At 38.8% G+C, this 21,227-nt stretch overlaps 1 long non-coding RNA gene and 1 pseudogene across 2 annotated transcripts; both read left to right on the forward strand.

The window, feature by feature from the left end:
• Nucleotides 1-402: 402 nt before the first annotated feature.
• Nucleotides 403-5,096, forward strand: LOC144652692 (uncharacterized). Its single transcript, XR_013570604.1, has 3 exons — nucleotides 403-759; nucleotides 2,483-2,525; nucleotides 3,934-5,096. It is a non-coding gene; the product is annotated as an uncharacterized LOC144652692 (long non-coding RNA).
• Nucleotides 5,097-9,606: 4,510 nt separating this feature from the next.
• Nucleotides 9,607-20,874, forward strand: LOC144648531 (ATP-binding cassette sub-family C member 4-like; annotated as a pseudogene). Its single transcript, XR_013569706.1, has 7 exons — nucleotides 9,607-10,024; nucleotides 14,299-15,202; nucleotides 15,247-15,817; nucleotides 16,412-16,548; nucleotides 16,790-17,146; nucleotides 17,577-17,988; nucleotides 18,240-20,874. The product of XR_013569706.1 is annotated as an ATP-binding cassette sub-family C member 4-like (transcript).
• Nucleotides 20,875-21,227: the final 353 nt, after the last annotated feature.

The following is a 21,227-nucleotide window of genomic DNA, read 5'->3' on the forward strand; positions in this document are numbered from 1 at the left end:
CAAACTTCAACATTGAAAGTCACTCAGAAATGCAGCTGGACTAAATTTTACACGGTTGAAATGAACAGTTCAATAATTGTGGTTTAATCTTTGAGTAGCACATTTATAGCGGAGCTCCCACGCGCCGAAGGCGCGTAGCGTAGCTCCATTGGTAACATGCGGGTACAAGGGAACAGACAGGGCAAATGATATCCTATCGAACCGAGAAATTTTGGTTGTCGGGTACGTCCGTACGTACGCACGGATTAGGCCTGGGAACGAGCTAGATTCCGGTGGCAACCCGCGTCTTTTGGCGGGAAAAATCATTACTATCAAGGCCTTAGCAAAAAAGTTTTTTAAAAACGATTTCTACTCAGCTAAGCTTAGGAAGTTTTAAACGCGAGGAAAAAAAATCATTCTTAGCTCTTGTTGACAATGTTAGAATTATCTCCTGAATTACATGAAGGGGAGACTAACTTGAGGAAGTCCGCTGTGTGAAAAGTCAGGAAACAATCTCACAGTATGCCGATTTACCAAGCGTACGCATGAGTTCACTACTAAGCATTAAGACTCCGATTGAAAAGCACACGAAGGACTCAGTTTAAAAGACAGTTTATTACAGATACATTTTTTTGGTTATATTCCTTGTTTCACCCGCGATGACAACCATAGTTAGTAGAGGAGTAAACTATTGTGGCCGATCGAAATGGAAATCTTCCAAGCTTCTTGGTGAGTTTAAAGCAAGGACGGTCAAAGACAACATTCCTTTACGAAAACAAGGTGAGCCATTGATGTTCATTTTTTTAACAGATTCGAAAAGTCTTTGGTATTTAGATTAACCAGCATTCAACCTAATACATCATTTTTAAACGAAGCTGGGTTCTAGCTCTCAGTCGTCTACCGGTATGTTAAACAAGGCCGGACATAGACTTACATGTAGTGAACTGAAATTCGTTTTAATTGTCTTAAACACGAGTTGTATTCAAAGCATACCTTAATTCTGGTTTTTCCTATCCGCGTTAATTTGTAATGTTTATTCTGTAGTTAAATCACCGCAGTAGGAAGAACGCACCACTTTTAAACGTTGGAAAGAGTACAGAACAAGTAGAGAACAAAAATTACATGCAAATTTGTAAGAATGTGGTCGAGTCAGATGCAATATAGGGGACATTGCTTGCTAAGAGTCTTAGCGAAATATAGTTTCTCCATGACCTCTGTTATTTTTCACTGAGAACTTTGCGTAGTTTTCCTTATATTAATTTTTATCATATGAATGTTTTGAGTGAAAACGTTTTGTGAAAGTTTTGTATTTCTTATCTGATAACAGCCTTTCTCAGAATAAATTGATTAGTTTATTCATATTTTTTATAACTTACCGTATTTAATCGATTAAACGCCTCCCTCGAATAAGCGCTACATGTTAGAACAGAAATATTAATAAATGTCGCCCTCGAATAAACGCCGCATCATGATGATGCGGCATTCATTCGAATAACAGACTCGGAAAGCAAATGCAGTAATAATAAAGCTTGAGCAGGCCAAAAAATATATTTTTCTTGATTGTAACAAGGTTTTGAGGTATTGAAATTGACTTTCCAGGCATGCAGTAAAACATATTTCTGTTTTTTTTTTTTAATTAAAATGTTCAGTTACCATACTATTGTTTACAAGTCGAAGAAATAAATTGAATTTTAAATGAACGCCGCCCTCGTATAAACGCTTTCCTCTAATAAACGCCGCACTCGAATCACGAAAAATTAAATAAACGCCGTGGCGTTTAATCGAATAAATATGGTACATAAAAGAATATAGCACAGATTCTAAAATGTTATGTGAAAGATCATGAAATTTTCTTAAGTTATAACAACCAAACTGATCCTGAAGTTATAATGTAGGATAAGGGCTTGGAAAAAAATAAATTCCAGATTGCCCTGTGGTCAACAAGCAGCTCTCAAATTTTGCTTGCCTAGGACTGTGCATGATTGTGTTTCTTAGTAAACTTGTGACTGTATAATTTGCATGTAGACGACTTACCTGGGTCTTTTAACCTATTACGCAAACAGGCATGAAACATTAATTGCTTGACAGAAAAATCTACTTGCCCCAGACAATCAGAGGGTACTTTTTTTAGCCCTGTGGCTATGAGCATTGCTTTCTTGAAGGTTGCACATGACTCGTACAAATTTTTTAAGCCTTCAAAGTTTTCCAACTTAAAGCAGTGACTAAATCAAATATTTTTGCCAATTTTTTTTCTACAAGAGAAGTAGGATAAGTTTTTGATCGTGAAAAAAATAAGTTCAAAATGGGCCTGTCTGCGATGACTCGAGGATATAATTAAAAGTAAATAATACATGTACAACAAGTTTTTTGAAGTTATCATTTATTTTGGTAAATCTGTTGTCTTTCTAAAACTTGCTATGTTAGGATTTCCATACTTTTTGCCAGGATGCAAGTTAAGAATTTTACAGGTTTTTGATATGTATAAATTTTGTTTTCAATGCAGGGAAAACAGTCAAGGGGTGCAGTTAGTGAAATTGGTGATGCAGGTAATCATTACATAAGTGTCAGCTTATACCTTTCTTTATCTAGATATTAAAGAAGCTCCATGACACATTAGTGCATGAAACTTGTTTTTCAAGTGTAAAACTTTTGGGTGTGAAAAATGGTACATGCGTTTTAACCCCTTGGTAAGTTTACATTGTATACCGTAGAATTCCGGTTATAAGCCCTGGGCTTATACAACTTCGTAAGGGTTTTTGGGTGGGCTTATAAGCGGAGGGGCTTATATTCGGGAGGGCTTATAAGCGGAAGGAAAAAAACGTTTCGAAACGAGCCTCGGGAGTGTTGATCGAAATACGTTTTTAAGTTGAAAACGCACAAAAAGCAAGTTTAGCCCTGTTCAGTAATGTCATCCGTTAGAGGTGGGCTTATATCCGGGGGGGCTTATAACCGGATGTATGTTTTTGTTTCCAGGTCGATGGGCCTATAACCGGGGGGCTTATAAGCGGGGGGGGGGGAGGGGGGGGCTTATAACCGGAATTTTACGGTATTTCCCTAAAATCCTCGTTCAATTGAGGAATTTAATATACACAATTTATATGTAACAGCACATGTACATAAAATGTTTTTATTGTTCAAGAAAAATGTTTTCGTTGTTCATACAATGCACCCCTCCCCCACCATAGAGGAGGGGTATGAGGGCAAAGACCCAACAAGATCTGCTACCTGACCTGACAAAATACCGGAATACTTGTAATGATTTTGTGGGAGAAGTGCAGATTCACCTGTTGTGTTTGAATTCCTTTTGTTAATACCTTAAACCTTAATAGCTAATAAGCTCAAGCCCTAACTTAACATAAATTGTCTTGTTGTGTTACCAGGCAAATGTAGAAATAGAACTTAAACTCAGCTGAAATTTTACGTGAACATAAAGACTTAGTAAAATTTTAGAGCTGCTTAGGCCAGAAAAGCCAGCTGGGCTTGTTAATGAGCCGGCTTAGTGTTTTCTTAGCTACATCCCTGATAAAAGTTTTAGGGAGAATATGTAAGCTTTCCTGGACTTAATCACAATACTTTCAACAGCACCTGTCAGAGATAAATATAAGAGTCTCAAAAGACACATCATTTTGTAGGGAACTCTTGAATTAAGCCGGTGTTTCACACCCCAAAACATTCATCAAAGCCTCGCCATGTGCTGGGTCTTATTGATAGCACTATTAGTGTCTTCAGTAGGTAAAAAAAGGTTTTGCTGACACACTCACTCTGAAAGGACTTTTTAGTTCTAAACATATCCCCCAACACATTCCCTGGCCCATGCAAAAATTGGAAAAATAACTCTCTTTTTATGTACATGTATCTGTATAATGTTCTGAATAAATTAAATTAAAATTATAAATATTCATTTGATGTCAGTGATCATCACCAAAATGGTATCTGTTATTTTCCCTTTTTCAGGGTTAACACGAGTAGCAGAATTTCCACAGAGAGTTGCAGACACAGAGAAAATGAACAATCAGAATATATTATTTCTTCATTGCATGTACATGTACAACTAATACTTTTGTACTCTGTGTGAAATACAATTTATGTGGTCAGGTGTAATTTTAAAGTTAATGAAATAGAGCCAGATAAGGTTCAACCATGTACGTATTTCTTAAGGGATCTCTGACAACACAATATAAAAATCATCCAGCTACCCAAACATTTGTAAGAGGTGTGGTGACCTAATGGTTATTGTGCTGGACTCCGGATCGAGCGGTCCAGGTTCGAGACTTGGCCCGGGCACTACGTTGCTTTCTTAGGCAAGACACTTTACTCTCATGGTTCTTCTCTTCACCCAGGTGTATAAATGGGTACCGGCTTATTTACTGCTGGGGGAGGGGGGGGGGGGGTTAACCCTGCGATGGACTAGCATCCCATCCAGGGGGAGTAGAAATACTCCTAGCCGCTTAATAATGCTTCAGAAACCTGGTTACGCTCCAGCCTGATGAGCCACTTGGCTCAACAGCAGGCTTTACCTACCCAAACATTTAATTCCCAGTGCCCACACTGTGAATAACAATAATCATGATAATGAGATACACAGTTCATCAATCTCTAAATTAATATCACATGTTGCAATACAATAATAACTGATGAAATATGTTGTTCATAGGCAATTGTTTTTTACTTCACCAAAACCAATTTCAGTCATTAAATAATAAAACATTAAACACAGCTGTTTTGTTTTGTGGGTGTGTCTCACAGATCAGTTATTTGTTGTTAAGCCTTCTGTTTCAGTAACTAATTTAATAGCCATTTTTTTTGCTCATGCTTGCATGGTTTAATATACAAGCAAATGCATGGTAAAATTTTTGCCAAACAATCTATACAGACTATACCTGAGTTTAGGACTAACAAACAGTATGTCTGCCTCTCCAGAATTTTTCTTAGTTTACATGCAATTAAGTAAAGTGAAGCCCCTCAAGGACAAGGGGACTCATATAAAGGGAAAATGGTGTTATCATTTTGGGGGAACCTATTTGGCAGAATGATAAATGCCACTATTTTGCTTGCGGCTGGCTTTTACTCCGGTTTGCTAGCAGACAGCTTTAATTTATAGTATCGGGAAATAATACTGTCACTGTTCCAATAGGGCCCCCGTTTGAGGGGGGGGGGGGTGGGACAAGCTACATGCAAAACTTTCCAGTTGTATGCTATGTACAGCCAGCTATAACATACCAGTTATGGTGGGTGTATGGATATTTTCTAGAGCAACGCTTTCTTTGTTCTAGTTTCTCTTTGAGAGTTTATATATCTTTGGGAGGTTATGCACAAACTGCTAGATGATCATCCACTTTTGATTGATCAACTATTTTTACTTTTATTTGGTGCTGTTGTTTATGGTGAAAAACAATACATAATATATATAAAGAAAATAACACGAATAAAAAATCATTCTAAAAAAGATGTAAAGGGCATATAACCGGGGAGCTCCGCTTTTAGGCTTGCCTAAATCTATATATTATTGTTAAACAATTTTAAACTATACAGCCGCTTTGAATGTGTTTAACCTTTAATGTTTATGTCGCATTGGTTTAGCTCGGAACGTCCAGAGCCGGCTATGCAGACTGCAATAACGTTCATTAAAAATTCTTATTAGTAATGCGGCATCAGTCTTCAGTCAGTCTTAGAAATTAACATATCGCCTCAGGGAAATATCTCGTGTTTGAAGCCATTTCTCGTCCATTTATTTTGGTGTTATTGTTTTGATGAGATAATGGACAATTAGCGTTTTCCTACTACAATCCGTTAATTGACATTGATTTCGTCAGTAGACAGTTATGATTGACATGTTAGCCTTTGCAACATTAACCTTGCTGCTAGCCTGTTCCAGGCGTTCGGTTAGTTGAGAGCAGCACGAAAAACGGAATTTGCGGGGGCGGCGAGTCGCTAGGGGCTTGGGGCGAGGGAGCAAATGAATGCCTGTGAACATAGCCTCGATTCCTTTCGCGAAGCACAGAAAGGTTCGTTACATGTTGATGGGCTCCTGACAGATGTCATCACTAAAAAAACTTCCCAGTGTCTTGAAAAGAGCGTGATTGTTTTTATCTCTTCCTACGAATAATGCACGCGATAAATGGAAAAGATGATCGATTATGTTGGTGCAGTTCACTAGAAAAAACAGCCAGGCCTGGTGTCACTATAAATGCAAGACATTAACATCGTTCATAAAAAATTTTAGACTTTAGAGGACAGTAGTGTCTTGCGATAAAAATAGGCCAAGAGAGACTACGAAATCTGATTGTCTTGTAGACCTGAAGTTCATATTACGGGGTCGCTGCAAGAGGTCGTAAAAAGTGGACAGACTGGGTTTCCTAAAAAGTAGAGAAAACGCAATAACGAGGTTGTTTGAACACACTCTTTGCACCTCTTTGTAACGTTGATCTTCTTTTTCTCCCATTTTTTTCATTAAATGAAAAGGTTTCCGCATAGGGCCAGTGACAGTGAGTGATGGAGGATGCTCCGGTTTGGAATCCAAGAGGGAAAGCCGGTTTCCTCTCGCTGTTGACTTTCTCCTGGATAAGCCATGTTCTCAAACTCGGGAGCAAACAACCGTTGGAAGAGAAACACTTGTTTGCAGTGGAAACTCCATATAAAACAGAACGATTGGTCGCTGACTTGGAGAGGGAATGGCTGGCAGAAGAAAAATGGTCTGAACAAAACCGAACAAAGCTTTGCCTGTGGAAGGCCATGATGAGAGTAATCCCCTACAGAGATTATAGCGCAATGGCGTTCCTTAGGTTTTGCTATACGATAGCGTTGAATTTTTTTCCTTTGCTCATATGGTTCTTCTTGAGAAACATTTCTACAGCTTCAGAAATGAGTTACAAGGCAACACCTACTGCCATTTGTCATTGACATTTCTCTGGTCGCCATTGCAAGATCCCTATGCTTAAATCATGGAATGTTTAAGGCGGAAATGACGACGACTATTATTATGCAACGGCGCTGGAGGTGGATTGGCCATGTCATCCGAAAGGAAAACGAATCCATCACAAAGACAGCACTATACTGCACACTCGAAGGAAAGCGCAAGCGTGGCAGGCCCAAGAATACATGGCGACGTACAGTAGAGACAGAATTGAGGGGCTTAAACCAAAGCTGGAACACCATCCAACAGCTGGCCAAAGACAGACAGCAGTGGAGGACCTTTGTTGCTGCCCTACGTGCCAGTGGGCACAATGGGCAGTGAGTGAGTGAGTGAGTGACGACGACTAGACTGAAAGCTGTGACGATTGGACTTGTGTACAAAAAGGCAAGTAATGCATCTTAGTGTTTTAAAAGTGTATTAAATAGATTTAGCTAAGCCTAAAAGCGTAGCTCCCCAGTAATTTACTTTGCCCTTTATTTAAGTGTCTGAATTCACTGACCATAGACATAAAAAATAGGTCTTGAGCCACGATCCAATATAAACCATTTTCCGGCCAGCGGTCAACTTTATAAAAACACGTTACCTCGATGAGTTTCACCTGAGCCCGCGATATGGCCACGCGATACTGGGTAGCAGACACCTTGTATTGACAGCTGTCAGCTGTCAATTGACTATAACGTGGACGCCCAGTATCAAAGAGGTTAGGGTTAATCTATTTCTGAAGTGGGCGACGTACGTTCGTACGGACGAACGGACGCACGCGCCCGCGAGCCATGCCGCTAGTCGTGATGACCATGAAAACTCAAGTTCATGGTTTTCCTATTTCTGTGGATTTTCTATAGGTATGGAGCTCCGCTCTGCGGCCCTTTGGGCCGCTGGGGATCTCCGCTATTACAAATGGAAAAGTAATAATTGCACATATTTGTTTGACATGGATATTTCTTAACTTCTGGCAGTTTCACTACTCGATCAGATTAAAACAAGTCATATCTGGACGCGGCAAAGGAGACAAAGGTTTAGGAAAGGGGCGGCGCTAAACGGCATCGCAAAATTTAAAGAGAAAACATCATGGGAATTACCAAGCCAGCTATTCGTCACCAAGCTCGCCGTGGTGGTGATCTCTGGTCTGTTCTACGAAGAGACTCGGCAAACTGGATGAGGGAGTTGGAGTATTCTCTATTTCTCTGATTTCATGGCGCTCTTCGACCAGAAACTTCCTGACTAGTCTTTTAAGGCGTAGTTTAACTTCGTGCTTGCATTTTCTTTACTTTTGATTAACTTTTTTTAACGTCACTATTCAAGACCTTAACTAATCTTTCTGGATGTACTGTCTTTTCAAACTCAAAGAAGACATTTTTGTATAGGACCCGTTTATGAGAATATTGAGGCAAAAAAGCCCAAACTTTTCAGTTTAGTTTGTTTATTTTTCTTTGTCGCTCAAATTAACATTTACGAGAGAAAACAAAAAATTAATAGCAAGAAAAAAAAAGAAAGAAACAAAACCCGTGCGACAGGAGGCAGAAACAGGGCAAAGCCCCAATTGACATTGACCCACTTAGACACTGAGTATCAAAAAGATATAAAAAAATATTTCACCCTATAAGAAGATACAAAGAAAAAAGAAAAAAAAAAGGTTGAAAAAATTACGTACGGCGGCTGATATAGACTAAGCTTAGTTAGATAATACTTATTAATGAGATTCTTAAATTGAGTGATTGTAGAGCTATTCCAATTTTTTACAGTCCTATAAAGTATGAAAGTATGAATAGAAAGTATGAGTTCGAAGAATATGACTGGTGGTGAGAACTTGAGTATTGAGACGAAAATTAGGTGGATCAAAGTTACGTGTGGAATAAGAGCAAGTTACAGGTTGTAAGAAAATACCAAAACTTGCATTAACTAGTCCGATCTTCTATTTAATTAAGTAAAAGAGTCAAGTCATGTATTTATTCAAAGCCAAGTTAAAATCAACATTATCATTAACCGTCAGTGACGTGAACATGCAAATATCGTTTTGGAGTGAATTTATTGCAATACCACTTTGTTTTTGAAATTAGAAAAAAAATGAAGAACTTATAAAGAACATATTAAGACCCAAATTATCGAAAATTTAAGAACGTTTAGCCTCGGGCGAAAATTCGAAGTTCTTATATAAAAACGTGAACATTTGGCAGTTCATCAAGAAAAATGGCAGCAAGCCACACCTTCTTCACATAAATGTGAAGAAGATCCTCGCAGAAATTAATGCAACTTATTCAGTTGTGAAAAGAAAGCCTGAAAAATCAGGCTTGCCGGGATTCGAACCCTGACTTCTGCGATACCGGTGCACATTTATCTCTTCACATTTATTTCTTTATTCCGCAGTTTAAATATATGCATTTCAGATATTCATAATTTCAGTTCATCTTTCCTGGGTATATTACGAAACCATTAAGTGACCAGCTTCCATTTGGCGGTGTAGCTCAATTGGTTAGAGTGCTGCACCGGTATCGCAGAGGTCAGGGTTCGAGTCCCGCAAGCCTGATATTTTCGGAGTTTCTTTTCGCAACTGCAAAGTTGCGTTAATAACTGCGAGGATATTCTTCAAATTTATTTCTTCAATCCGCAGTTTAAATATATGAATTTCATATATTCATAATTCACATCTTAGAGTTACTTTTGGAATAAAATCAATACGCGCCTGAACGAGTGATGAAGATAGGACTTTTTCAGTTTCTATATTCACTTTATTTTCCAGATCCTATATCTTAATAGATGCACTTTACATGACACCATTTCAGAAAATACCATCAACTTGGTTTCCAACGATGCTCAAGCTATGGAACTGTTGAGTATCGCCATTTTTGTATTACCATTTGCGCCACTGGACCTCGTTATCTCCATGGCTCTTCTGTGGTACTTATTCGCATGGCAAGCCTTGGTAGGAGCTTCTATTTTCCTTATTGTTGTTGTGTATGGATCGTTTGCAGCTCATAAGATTGGGAAGGTTCGCCACCAATCAGCCGCAGTAGCCGACAAACGATTGGAGACGATGAAAGAGATAATTACAGGAATCCGCGTGGTTAAAATGTACGCCTGGGAATGGAATTTTAGGGATCTGGTTGCACAAATAAGGAGGTTTGTATACAAAAATCACTGAATAGTAAACGACGTAAGGCAGCGTTGAAAATTTTCTTAAGCCGTGAGTCGTCAAGGACAACGCAGATACAGCTATTTCAAATACCGTTCTCGGATAAAAGCTTTAAAAGCTTACGCGATAAGACCGAAAAGTAGTATGCGCAGAGGAAAGAGCTACTGCACGTGTTTTAACAAAAAAAAACTATTTACTCGCTAGAAGATAATTTTCCATGTTTTCCAATTATTCGCCGAAGGCGAAGTTATTATTCAACAATAATCAATGAGCCTGAGGCGAATGATTGTTTTTGTATAATTTTCAGAGGTGACAATCAAGAATTGCAAGATATGAGAAAATATAGAAAACACGCGGAAAACAACAAACACAAGTGCTCATCTGCATACGGTTAATTCATCGATTGAAATCAGAATTTACATTTACACGAGTTTCAGCAATAACTGAAACGGAACAAACTAAACACTACGAGAAAGATAGATGTCTCGTACGGGCTAACCTTTGTTTAATTGTTGGTGACTTCTAAGCAAATGTGCGAATCTTCTCGAAATAAGTAGCTCCTGTCAGAAAAGAACTGAAAAATGTTTGATCTGATTGTTTCTCATGGCCGCATGCGATCTCCAAAACCACCGTGTTAACGATTAATTCTAATGCCTTGAGAACCACCTGTTGAAAAGATTTTCAGTCCAAAAGCCTTTGTAGACAATTTGCAAAATTTCCAATGTTTAAAAAATCCATGGTATTTCATTTAGCAAACACTGAGCAAATGCGACCATGTCTGCATTCAGCTGCCTTTCTAAAAGACCTCAGAAGTGCATTTTTTTTTATAGGACATAGGAAAACCACCCTATATAATTTACTATATAACTTACAAGACTCGCTGCGCTCATACGGCAGTAAAACCAAAAATGGGGTTAAATTAAACTGTTAAGTAGGGCACCAACAAACTGCAATGTAGCCACGTCAACCACAACGTTATTTGAAATAGCTGTATAATGACGACCTATTAGCAAAAAGCAATCAGCGAAAAAACCAAAAAGATTCGGGGATTTTCAAAAGCACGCTAAAAATGGGCCCATTTTAGAAGATGCTTACGAAAAGAAATTTGTTCCCTTTAGATTAAAGTTCCTCATAGAGGTAGGAATACTGCTCAGTGTGACTGTATGTATTTTTAAACAAGAAGCTTGAGAAGCTTGAGAAGCTTAAAATCGGGCGCTTAATAATTAGCTATCTGTTTTGACTTGAAAGGCAGGGTACAGTACAGTAAAAATCACTGGAAAAACAGTGACTTAAACCTATTCAGGCCGGGGGGGGGGGGGGGCTTTTGAACCCGCGCTGACTTTGGACGCTTATAACTTTTTCAAGATTCAACCAAACGCTGCCAAAATTTGCGCTTTTATCTAAAATTTATCTCGCAATAATTTGGTAGGATTAGTTATTGTGCCAGTGACTTGAAATTACCATGGCAACGTCATTTTGACAGGCTTGTTTTCCCAAATTTGATTCTTTCGTGTTTCTATTTAATAATGAAAATCTGGAATGTTTTCAAGAATGCATTATTACTTAATGACATAATCAGATAATGGTCTCAATTTATAAAAATATATTTCGCGCAATACAAATAAACGATTGAACTAGTCGTCTAGAAAATATAAATTTGTAACACTTAGCAAAGTGCAGCCTTTTCGCATCACTTAATAAAGGCAGGGTTTTTACCTGAAGACCAATTTTTCCAACGCTTTAGGTGGCTGACGCATTTCAGTATTTTCCAGCCCTTACACTTTAATGGAACAGTATACAACTCCTAATCAGGTAACTACTATTGTCAAGAAAATGATCACAACTTATTGACCAATGATTACGTATTTGTTTCATACCATTACTGTAATAGCAACTGGTGAAGAATAGTAGTACTGACCCAAAGTATAAGGGCTGGAAAACACTGAAAACCATTTCAGTCGCGTTTCAAGGAATCCAAAAAAGCTTTACTTATCCCATATATATTTGTTTTGCAGTATTTTGTTAATTTTTGGACGATTTTGGGGGATGTATGGGAGGCGATAGTTTTTCTCAAAGGATTAGTAAAATTTAGACAAATAAGAAATATTGGAGATTTAATGTGATTTTAAAATTTGAATTTGAAGTTAAAAATTGGTGGACGGACACCAAACAGTCTCCTGACAACCCGGAGTGCTCTCGCGAGGGGGTCATCTGTTCGGAGGTGTTTCCATTCTTTTCTTCAATCCCTTCTTTAAATCTCTTAAAGTTCCATTCAAATTCAGGTAGAACCCCACCTTAAGTTTTGTTCTTGTGAGAAAACAACAGAAGTCAAAAGTTGCGTGATATAACCAAGCATGGATTTTATTTCTCCCTCCCTTTCCATCTCCTTAGCCTTTCACCCCCACCTGTCCCTCCCTTTCTACTCTCATTCAATTTAATGTTCGTTTACATTTCCTAACCAATTCAGTATCGTACTAATCTGTGCCAAGCAATCAGATAATAACAGAAATTGGCCTTAATTTTGATCTCCCATACCAAGACCTTAGAGTATAAACCGCTAATAAAACAAAACACACTTGATAATAATTCTCTGAGGTTATACACCTTGCAGTATTAACGTACTAACGAACTTGATAACAAACCCCATGTCGTACTAAGGATTTTTACTGATCAACATAGAAAATAAGTTCACAATGGTTTGTTCCCAAAACGTTTTTTACTGTACAGAGGGTCTGTATATTGACCTGTAACTTGTATACCGTATTGAAAAATTCAGAACGAACCGACTTCTGCCCGCTACCATGATATCATGTTGAAAAATTAGTTCGTTCGAAACCGTAGCAAAATCGTTAGAGACAGAAAAGATAAAGCCGTTTGCTGGCAGTCTTTGAAAATCCTGAATTTCGTCAAAATGAGCCAAAATAAAGTTTTAAAATTTCCTTTATCGATATGGTTCTTATCTTTTTATTCAATTCTATGAACTGCTTTTATGCAGTACTGTCCACAAAGATTTCAATTTCCTCAATATTTCGTGCAGAATGTAATTTGATTAAGCGAATGTTTTCACGTCTATAAATACTTCAAGCAGTGAATGAAAACCCGTTTTGTTTTCATCGATGAGAAACACTTTCAAATAGTTAATGCATAAAAAATAACAATCAGATCAGAATACAATAATTATTAATGTAAGGTCTCGCTATTATGTCTCGGCAGAGATACTTCTTTTTTGCAAGTTCAAATGTATGCAAATTTCGTGTGAAATGTAATTCGATTCCGTTGTCTTGTTTACAAACTCTTTCTTAAGAACGTTGTATTTTCGTGAATAAAACCCATTGGCCTGTTTTGTTTTCCTGATCATGTTTGTCTGTGATTTTTATAAAACATGTGGTCTTTTTTTTTTTGGAACTTTAAGTTGTAGAAAAATTCCTATTTTGAACACAGATGTCACTTCCGGAATTTCTCATCTAAAATTTAATTGGTATTTATTATAATTATTCGAAGTTTTCATTTTCAAGTCATCTTTTCATTCGATAGCTTTACTGATCTCGTAAAAAATTCCATTCAAGTTCACACCAATACTGTACATTGCCAATGTTTTGCTGACGTCTTGAGAAGTGTCAAATCTAAAATATATCCAAACCAAGTTGTGCAAACATTCTGCTCTTTGTGACAGGCGACTTTGACGCCCAACTGTGCGGAAATGAAAATCGACATACTTCTTGCTAAATATAAAAAATAGTTTTAAAGTGGAGTCCGCCTCAAAAAAATGTACCGCCAGATCGCACTGCTATTTGTAGAAACCAGCAAAGCGTCTAGTTTCAAAGTTTCCCACAAAAACATTGCGTGACATGAATGACGTTACCCCTTTTATTTACAAAAATAGCTTCAACTTGTCAAAGCAACTACAGTTTCACAATGGTGATTATTAGTACTTTACCCCTTAAGCTTTTTTCTCTGTCCTCCCTCCGAAGCAAAGAAGAGAACCAGATTGCAGATTAGCCCAAAAGTCGACTCAGTGTTCCAACAACGATTTACTGTCAAAACTGAAATGAAACCGATTGGCCCAGGCTATCTCCGTCATTTTAAGCCGACAGGAGACTATCGTCTAGGACGACCAAAGGGTAAACTATAAATCGGCCACGCCCGATTAATAATGTAAATCCAGTAATTAGAATTACGTTTTTCACGCATAAACCCAGTGTGTTTGCGTAGCGGCAGAGATGCTTTATTTAGAGCTCGACAAGTTAATTCAATTTTACCATTTTCTTTTGATCAGAAAGGAAATCTCCTTGTTCTTCTCCAGCTCTGCCATGGCAGGATTCGTTTCAGTCACAATAATCCTTTTTACAAAGCATCCACTCACGGCGTTAAAACTGTTTACGCTAATTTCTATCTTATCTAACATCAAATTCATCGTCACGATGCTTATAGCAGAACCACTACACTTTTTTGCGGATGCGAGAACTGCATGCAATAGGATGCAACACTTGGTAGAAAAGAAAGCGATCTTAACACGCAAAATGGATCACAAAGACAACCTGTCTTCTTTGCAAGTTCACTTCAGAGGTAGAAGGTATAAACCACAATTTATAAGGATTGAAAGTTTTAGAAATGGACGACCGGCCTTAGTTAGTGCTCGGAAACTTGAACAGACATCTCAGCACATTCAGCCACAAGTATCTCTTGAGAACGTTTCATGTTTTTGGAGCCAAATGTCAGATCGTCCTGCATTACGGAATGTATCATTGAGTGCTACTGATGGACAACTTGTTGGCATAACAGGGCCAGTTGGAAGCGGCAAAACATCTTTGCTGAGGACTATCATAGGAGAGCTTCCAATCTCTTCTGGGACAATCTCTTGTACTGGAAAAATAGCTTATATCTCGCAATCGCCCTGGGTCTATTCTGGAACTGTGCGAGAAAACATAGTTTTTGGTAACCAGTTTGTTGAACAAAAATACAACAAAGTTATCGAAGTCTGTGACTTGCAAAAAATATAGAACACTTTACAAAACATGATCAAACGGAGATTGGACAACGTGGAGTGATTCTTAGTGGTGGTCAGCGTGCACGAGTGAGTCTGGCACGCGCAATCTACTCAGATGCATCAAAGAGCACTTGGAGGGGAGGTTACGTATTCTGGTCTCTCACAGGCTTTCACTCAAAGCCATGTGTAATTGGTACGGTGACAAAACTTAACGTACACGTTTGTTTTCTCTTTCAGTGTTCTGGATTGCGCCTTTATGGTGGCTCTCACGGATGTCTGAGATGCCGTTTGAACAACAGAAGAGCTTCACAACGCTTGCGGTGTACGAATCCATTGTAACGGTCTCGTTACTTCTTACGATAATATCCTCCTTCTGTTTCTACCTCGCTGCTTTGAAGGCTTCAGAAAACCTCCACGACCAGATGACAAAAGCCGTTATGAAAGCACCGGTTCTATTCTTTGATACTAACCCAGTTGGTCGCATCTTAAACCGCTTCTCTAAGGATATCGGGAGTATGGACGCATTACTTCCAGGACAGTTTCTTTTTGCCTCTCAATTGTGGCTGTACTTTTTCAGTGCTACCATACTTTCAGCGGTGACAAATGTGTGGCTTTTTATCACTTGTACTCCCTTAACAGTTTTGTTTATTTACCTCGCTAAATATTACTTGAAATCCGCTCGGGAGATAAGACGACTTGAAGCAATAACATGCAGTTCAGTGTACTCCCTTATTGCTGATACTGTGACAGGACTGGAAGTAATTCGCTCTTCAGAGATGGAGGACGATTTCCTTCGGCAATTTTACCAGTAAGTATACTTACGTTAAAAACTTAAAGCTTGTTGTCGCTGACTTAAAATATATAAGCTTTTATTCAGCAAAAACTAGCAATGGTATATTGCAATTCCTGCGTTTTAAATGGTTAACAGAAAATGGTATACGAGCTCATATACTATTGACCACAAATATGGTAGTTAAAACATGTGAATGAAAACAGCTGGGGAGCTCAAATATTATAATTCTTTGGGCGTTTTTAATAAAACAATTATTCCACTCGCGCTTGTTGGATATGAGATGCGCCTCGTTGGCTATCTACCATCTCATATCCAATGCGCGCTTGTAGAATAATTGTTAAATAACTTTAATTTTAGAGACTTATTGAAAGGAGGTTCAATAACTGGTATGAGAAAGAGGTCATAAATGAAACTCCTTTACAACATTACTTTTCCAAGGAGGTGAGAATTAGTTGTGATTGCGGCTGTTAACCAGTATTCTCTGTTGAAATGACGGGTCTATAACTGGGTTTGCTCAGACATAGATTTATAAAACCATTGTAACGTTTTTAAATTGCGAAAAAGTCCATGTCAGCCAGATAATCTAATAAAGCTGATCGGGTTTTTTAGATATCAAGACAAGAACACAACAGCCCTGATACTATTGAAGGCCTCTACACGTTGGCTTGCCCTTCGAGCAGACCTCCTAAGTAACTCTCTTGTGACTTCCGTGTCAGCCGGAGCTTTATTTGCAACACAAAGTCCAGGTAAGTGTTATTATCTGACAGACCGAGTATATTGGTGGACTTAATACATTGAGACCACCCAGGTTAAAATGTCGATAAAATATTTTCGTTAGTCGAGTGTTTTTTTTTTGTCGTTTTTCTTGTTGTAGTTGACCATTAATACTAACCATAAATTTACTAATCATAAACTAACCGTTGTCCTAAAGGATTTCTCTCGTCCAATAGTAACACGAAACAGAGAAACAGTTAGTTTTTGTTTTAGCTTTGGCAGGTATGTTCCTCACCTTTGCAGCCGAGACATTAGAAGTCACAAGTTATGGCATCCGTGTTGCCTCAGAAACAGAAAATGACATCAGTAGAAAGAGTGTTCACATACACCGAAATCGACCCAGAGCCTGGGTACAGCACCGAAACCCATCCTCCTGAACAATGGCCGACAACGGGTACCTTGACATTACGTGACTTGCCATTAGCATATTTGAAAGGAGCGCCAGCAACTTTGAACAACATAAGCGTCTGTGTCGCTGATAAGGAAAAAGTTGGTGTAGCAGGTCGCACGGGAGCTGGGAAATCGTATTTAGTGGCGGCTTTGTTTCGAATGCCAGAACCTGAAGGCGAGGTAATTATAAAAGAACTGTTATTTAATATATGGCAAAGCCAGTCTTCCAAGCGTTCTGATTGTTTTTGCTTTCTTTGTCGGGATTTCGCTATACGGACCTACAGTTTCTATGGAAACAGTCCAAGCCGTGTATTTGTTTTTCAAAAGTCAGAAAATTCAAAATTTGCAACGGAAACAGCGAAAAAAGAAATTTTCATTTTTCGCAAAGTAACTACCTAAATGATTGATATTTAACAGAGCTTACAACGCTGATGAGGAAGACGAATATTCACCAACCAAATTTTATTATCCTAGAGATCTTGAAACGTCTTAGAGACCATTAATTTTTTACTTGTAAGTGCATTTGCACAATATAATGCTCATTAATAACTTAAGCTTGAAAGCAATGTTTTCATTATTAATTTGACACGTTTGTTCATTCATTATACAGTTAATCATAGACGGCGTGAATATCAAGGATCTAAATCTACAGTCGTCTCGCAGGTCCATGGCCGTAATAACTCAGGATCCTGTCCTCTTTAGCGGTACCCTCAGGAAGAATCTGGACCCATTCTCTTTGAATCAAGATCTTGATCTGTGGCGTGCTTTGGAAGATGTTCAGTTAAAGACCCTGGTACAACAATTACCTGATCAGCTAGAGTACAAGTTGAGAGAGTCTGGGAACAACTTCAGCGTTGGCGAGCGCCAATTGCTCTGTTTAGCGCGTGCGCTGTTACAAAGAAGCAAGATCATCATCCTGGATGAAGCCACTGCTAATGTGGATTTCAAGACCGACAGACTAATTCAAGAAGTTATACGCCACAGATTTAAAGATTCCACAGTAGTAACAGGGTCGTAACCAGGTATATTTTTTCATCGTTGATCCCAAATTTTAGCTCTAAATTTTGATTCCTGATCCCCAAAATGTGGCATCATTTGATCCCTGATTCCATTCTGATCCCATCTGATTGGCCGATCCGGATCCCATGACTTGTGATCCGGAATCCCAGGTCCATGATCCCGATCCCGAGGCTGTGATCCCGATCCCGAGGCTGTGATCCCGATCCCAAGGCTGTGATCCCTGATCCCATATACCTGGTTACGACCCTGGTAGTAACCATTGCTCATCGATTGAACACCATCATGGACTATGATAAAGTGTTGGTTATGGAGCAGGGACGAGTTGTTGAGTTTGACAAACCTGAAGTTTTGCTTATAACATGACTGCCGTTCGAGAAGGTTTTCCATAAACCAGCAGAACATGAAAGAACTTTGTTGTGAAAGAAGAACTTTGTTGAAGTAAATAATACAGAGAATGATTGAATATATACCATGGCCTCATGAAAAATAAAGGCAGTAGGAAAAGTAGTAGGAAACTCTGCCAAATACAAAACAGTCTTTTATGATAGAGTAAAGATTGATAAGAGTTCAATTTTTTTGTAAGCACTTTTGTAATTGTTTTATTCCACTTTTGCATAACTGATATTGTAATGAGCTATTTTTGACTGTAAGTATTTTATGTTTTTATATATTTCTTTATATTCATGAAGCCACCTAGTGAAACTGATGGAGGTATTGTAAAGTCTTTATAATTTCATTCAGTCAAAATATTAATTTCAGTCAGGATATATAGGTTATTCACCAGCCGGGAGGTCCGTATTGGGAAAAACTGTGCCCGAGGTCTTGGATACCGCCCGAAGCCGCAGGCCGAGGGCGGTTCCAAGACCGAGGGCACAGTTTTTCCCAATACGGACCGACGAAGGCTGGTGAATAACGTTTTTATTTTTTTCCTACTTTATTTGTTTTTAAAAGAAACCTAGGAAGATTGTGTCACAAAATATTTGTTTGTATACGCGCCTCATTTCAATGTTGTGACAGAAGTTGTGTCGATCGACGGAATAGCAAAAGTGTACAATGCTGAATGTTTTTTTATTTAATTCGGAAAATAGCCTCGCTTAAATGAACCGAACTAACAGAAAGGTTTAGCATATTAAATTGACACTGAAGAGATTCAACAACAAAAAATTGAAGTAGTTAAATATGGCATACATGTAAATGTAAAATCAAGCCAAAGCATTTATATCATTGACAAAAACTGAACACTTTTAAATCGATTTCGGCTTCCCGATGAATGTTTTGAAAGGAACTGTGTTCGTAGGATAGTAATTCTCGGACTAAAAAATATTATCTGACTGAAAGACAGTTTCGGTACAGCTATACATACTTGTTTTTAACGAATTAATAAACTCTGCGTTGATTCCCAGCAGAATTTCTTTGTGATAAACAGTGCGAAAGTGAAACTGAATGAAATGCGTAGTTTGGACGTACGGCACAATATTGCGAGAATTATTTTGGCTGTTTTGCAATTAAGAATCTCATTTTCTTGAATGATAGCAACTAAAGTTTTGTTTTGGCAAAAAGTGGCCGATAAAAAGACAGTTTTTACTCAAAATTGAAGTTTAAAACCTGTGCAGCTTACCGTAATGGCGTGAAAATGATTGCGAAATGACAAACAACCACAAACTACGAAACTAGAACTCGATTTTGTCGATCAAGAAATGAATACTCGCCTTTAGAAGAACTTCGAGGCCTTTAATTCACTCGACGATTCATCTCGCAACGGATACCGCCCGCTGTGAGCGGGCCGGATTGGAGAATACCGCCCGCTCCCGGAACCAATCAGATCGCAGGATTTGTAGAATACCGCCCGCTCACGAACAAAGAAAAAAATAAAATAATTTAATTCAGTCAGTTCTATAATATTACACCCGCTTTCAGTGTTACATCTTTCCCGCCACATCCATCTTTTGACATCGTTTTTCGACATACTGTTTGAAATGAGCCAATCAAAACCGATGCATACCGCTAGTGCCTGCAAATGAGCCAACAAGTTCACGATGGCATGCCAGTGGGCTGTGATTCGATCCATCTTGTTTGTTTAGCACGTCGAAAGAGGGATGTTGATAGAAAGCAGGTATGCACGTAACACTGAAAGCGGGTGTAATCTGCCTCGTCCCCAGGCGTCCTCCTCCTTGGTAGTGCACGGCTCGCTTGGTGTTTTGGGACTGATGTGCACGGTTGCTTGGCGTTGTGGGCCTGATGCGGACGGGAAAACGGCTCCCTAACCATCAACCCCCGCGCTCCCTGTTTTCCCGCCTTACCGCCTCTGCCGTCCGGCCGACCGGCGCCTGGGGACGAGGCAGGGGTGAAAGAACTGTACGTAATGTGAAAGATTGTTGAATGATGTTAGTGTTTGTTGTTGTTTCTTCGCACTCCGACTACAGCTTGCATTAGTATGTGACTCAGAGCCCTTCATTTTCTCGTGCCAAGCCGACTAAGGATGACAATGGAAACATGTCTTAGCATTATGCAAACTCTGAAACTAATGGTTTACGCTTTTTGCTGCCGTCAATCATCTTAGCGGACCTCTCGGGAAACAGACGCTCACCTCAACCCGATCAAAAGGTCACGTCCGTCAGTTGTGATTAATAGATTTCGATCCGTCTTGTTTGCTTTTGTTTTTCATAGTTATGATTGACGGCAGCTCACTTATATACTGGGACATTTCGTTTGACTAGGCTTACTTAGGAACACAGTGTACAATTAGAAGATAAATATCCTCATAAGATACTCATGTGCGGTTCTTTAAATCAGTAATCTACCTACATAAAAAAGGAGCTACATCACTTTCCATTTTTAAGAACCTTTTTAGACTTCACTTTAGTCGTTAGTTTTTTTCTTATCGGTATACTTACAACTGGGTACGAGTCTGTATCATACTGCTGGGATAGGCAATGTCGAACGTGTCTTGTACGGAGATAGAGAAATATAAATGACCATAAATGACGAAACTAAAAGTATTTTCTTCCTAAGGTTCTTCAAACGTGTTGGTTTTATTTCTCTCCCCCAACCCTCTCCAAAAATATAAAAAGGTAAAGTCCGTGTCGGCCCATGCCACCGGAACGTATCCCGGTTTCCGTAGCATGAAGGGACTCGGAGTATTTTTTCTCCTCATGGATGGGATGCTAGTCCATCCCAGGGTCACCCCTCCAGCATAATTTATTCACCGGTGGAGCGAGAGAGGCACTATGAGAGTAAAGTG

This window comes from Oculina patagonica, chromosome 4 (genome assembly GCF_052425735.1).
Source record: "Oculina patagonica isolate OP01 chromosome 4, crgOcupat, whole genome shotgun sequence".
In the NCBI taxonomy this organism is placed as follows: Eukaryota; Metazoa; Cnidaria; class Anthozoa; order Scleractinia; family Oculinidae; genus Oculina; species Oculina patagonica.